The following is a 4,100-nucleotide window of genomic DNA, read 5'->3' on the forward strand; positions in this document are numbered from 1 at the left end:
AGGTCGGTGAGGAGATGTTGCAGCTGCCATGTCAGCCAAGGTGTTGAAGCAGGTCGGCGTGATGGACATCGGCTGGAAGAAGCAACAGTGCGGCCATGCTGACGCAGGTCGTGACTTGTGACGCGGTCAATGCCGGCTTGATGAAGTGACCATGCGGCGATGCCGGTGTGCCCACTCTGTGTAATCTGTGCGGCAGCGATGTTGGTGATGATTTATCCTTCGCGATGCCGAACTCTTGTTCGGCTTACCGAGATGATGATCGAAGAAGTTGAGCTCGGCTCAACAAAGCGGCGACGTCTCTAGCGCAGGTCGGCAGCCGTGGAGCAATATTGCCGGACTGGTTTGACACCAGCGTGATGGTGAAGATTACCTCGGAGGAGGCTTAAAATTTTATGGCTACATGTTTAAAAACAACGCACAATACCCTAGAAAAAAAGTCCTTCAAAAAGGTTGTCCAATATTCCGTTCATGAAGAAACATGAACTCGGGCCGGATTCGTATTCGCGCATAAACAGATCCGAAAATTGGTCTACTCATCGGAAGGTTCCCGGAGTTTGAACCGTCGGATCGAGCTGAAATTTGGAGGGGTGGTAGATATGGGAATTCCGCAGCAGATGAACGTTTAGATCTTCCAAAGGACCTCCGAGCTGGGCTCTGGAGACCACACCCTAAACTCGTCCAAATTCCCGTCCAGATTTGACAGGGCTCCGGTATATCGTAGATTGCCAGAGATTCCTCCATCGAAACTCGACAAAATTTGGCATGGTTGTTGTACACTTAATTCTGCACAATTCCACCAAAGGAATCGTCAAAGTGATGCTCGAGGAGATGGTGGCAGCAGATACAAGTTTGCTGTTTGGAGATAACAGCACGGTCGCCCGAGGGCAATGTTGACGTTGAGCCCCCGAGCTCCATGGATGATTCTTCCATGATCATGATAGAGATCGGAGTTGATGTTGACGAAGGCCCTCGTCCGAACATGATGATCGGAGGTAGGGCACAGTCCTTGGTTAAGCCAAGGTGGCCAGTCGAGCCGGCGACAAAAGATGCCGATATCGACCATAAAGCTCGGCTCTGATGCGTAGATCGCGCCGGAGACGATCCGAATTTCCATCGCCCTGTGGCGACCGCCAGCAGGCTCTCAATGAAAGCACCAATGTCGGTTCAATATCCGGCGTATCTCGTAGTAGGGGTCCTAAGCTAGGCGTCTGGGAGCGATGGTAACATCGACACGGGGTTTTACCCAGCTTCGGGCTCTCTTGATGAGATAATACCCTACATGCTACTTTTGATTGTATTCATATGGGTGTAGTACAGAGTATATGTATCTACCACGAGATTGTGGTAATGAATATCAGATATCTATTGACTAGCCTGGCCTCGGTTTATATAAGACACCGGAGGCCTAGGGTTTTAGGGGAGTCCTTGTCTTGGGCGCCAAGTCTTGTGGAGTTTTCCTTGTATGCGGCAGGGGCTGTCCGAACTGGCCCATGAATGAGCCGCCATGGGGGTCCTCGGCCCGATCCAGCTGGTCGGGAGACGACGTGATGAGTACCCCTAGTCCAGGACACCATCAGGTACCCCTGAGCTAGTTGGTTAAGCTAAACAACAACTTGGAGAGTTGGAAGATGGAAGCTTGTCCGACTTAGTTCATCATAAAGGGATATCTTTTGTGTGTGTGTGCGTTGAAGAAAGATGATATTTACATCGATTGATCCTCGTGATCGGTTGTTGGATCTGTTGTCTTGTCCAAACTTTGATTTGAGTGAGGGCTATCCTCAAATCAAATCAGAACCAACGATGTTCGTAATGTTGTCTTACTTGTGGTTGGTCCCTCGAGCATACACCATTGCATCTTTTGGTCTGACCAATACTATCACATTGTTCCCATAATGGTGGAATTCCAGTGATATGGAAATTCTGATGAGTTGCTGTTGATCCCATCAGCAGCATCTTGTCTCCTCCATGATTCATGTTGAACATCAAGCTAGTGTTGGAAACTTTTGTAAGCATTATCTTCGTGTCCCGTTCATGAAGCCTATGTTTGGATAAAAGAAGTGACTTTCTCTAATATACGTGCATTTGGTGCAAGTTGCCGTCGTGGATTTGAGAAAGTTTGTTTTGCTTCCTCTGGAATCATCCCAAGTCAGTCATGCATGTGCGAAGTATTCTGTGGTTTGGTAGATTAATTACCTCCATTCCATATGTATTCCCTAGCACACCAAGCCACTGGCTGATTTGTTCAGGGAGAAGAAGTTTCTTCATAAGAGCTAATCATATGACTTGTGCAAGGACTTCGATATCCTTGATGATGGTTCCCAACTAGGACTCGGTAGTGTTTCATTGTAAGACTACTATGTGGTCATGCTTGTCTGGGACAGAATGTTCACATGTGTTTAGCAGAACCAGCTCATGTTTTGGAGCTTACTACCATAGTCCATTTCCCGAGAATCTCGCAACATCATCTCGTCGATTTGTGTTGCTACCTTTCTTTTTCCAGACATGCTGTCCGAAATATTCCGTTACCAACCAGATCTGAATCTCAGGCAGATATGATGGTTGGATCATTCCCAGCATTTGCATTTTGTTCCCAGCTTGCACCACCATTGTGCCAATTTCCCATGGGCTGCCCTCTCAGTAATTGTTGTTCTAGATCATCTTCAAAAGTGGTCCTACCATGGGTCCCATCCAGCTCCGACGATAAGCAAAAAACATCCATTGCGTTGTCTTCAACAAGGTATCCACATCATCCATTCTAGTCTGAGTATGTCATTCTCTCAGATTCCTTCAAACGATCATTTGTGAATTGCCCTAGCCTAGCATAAAGAGTCTCAACGATCCATGTATCAAAAGTAATTCTTTTTGCCACTTAAGGGAATAATTCTACTAGCCACCTCCCCCAAGGTGTCCCGTTATGGAATCATGGCAATTATCACCTCGCTACGTCGAGACCATACACCATCTTACCCAAGCGTGGAGTTGTTGCCCACCAAATTGAACCTTCGTCATCTGTTTGTTTCCATCCCTCTCGATATGTGTTGTGTATCAGCTCAAGATATGTTCCTACGTCTCATTCCGTGAGTTGATCGTCAATTGCTTGATCTTTGAGGAGATCGATTCTTCTAGAGTTACCCTTCTTTCTCGTTATCATGTTGAATGGAATTCTCAGAGCAAGACGTCAAGACAAAGATGATGAATGGATCAATATCTTCGAGATGGGCAATTGGATCATGAAGATTGTGTTAGCTTTGTGTCCCTCTGTCTTCTTACCTCACGTCTTGAATCTCGGGACAAGATTCTTGTTTAGTGGTGGTGAGTCCTAGCTCAGCCCCTGTTGTCTTTGCTTGATCTTCATGTCATCATGTTTAAATTCAAATGAAATTTGAATTGAGGAATTTTCAAAGCCTCAGAAACCTTATAAAAATGATCAACATTAAAATCTTCTCAAAGAAGACCTAGAAAATGTTCTTGTTAAACCTTGAAAAATATTGGCAATAATAAAATTCAAACCAATATTTTGGAGGCTTTAAAATATTTATTTTGGGCCTTTGAATTAAATCAATAACATATTTGAGTTGGACTTATTTCTGTTATATAAGAGATAAAGTTCAAATAATTTTTGTAACTTTGCATGTGGCCTTGGACAAGTTTCTTGAGCTCACATAAAAATTTACAGAAAGTTCTAAATGATTTGATGCTTCAAATCAAATCTAACAAATTACAGAAAATAGAAAACATAAAAGAAATGATAGAGAGAGAGGAACCTCACCTGGGCTTACCTGGCGGCCCAGCAGAGGCCCAGCCCACTGGCCTCTGCCAGTCACCACCTACCTCCAGCCAGGAGGACAGCGCACGCGTGGCCGCCGCGTGCGAGCACGTGCCCCGCCACCTCCTGCTTCCCGCCGCTGCCCGACGCGTCTGGACGACGCCACGCATCACCCCGGACCCCTCTGGCCTGTCCACTCCTCCTCTCCCCTCCTCTGTCTCTCCCGCACGGAACCACCCGAGCGCCACCGTCGCCGTCGCCCAGTGTAGCCATGGCTATCGCCTCTCCCTCGCCCCCTGGAGCTGCCCAAGAGCTCCGCCTCGACCACCTCTTC

The sequence above is a fragment of the Aegilops tauschii genome, chromosome 6, assembly GCF_002575655.3.
Source record: "Aegilops tauschii subsp. strangulata cultivar AL8/78 chromosome 6, Aet v6.0, whole genome shotgun sequence".
Taxonomy (NCBI): Eukaryota; Viridiplantae; Streptophyta; class Magnoliopsida; order Poales; family Poaceae; genus Aegilops; species Aegilops tauschii.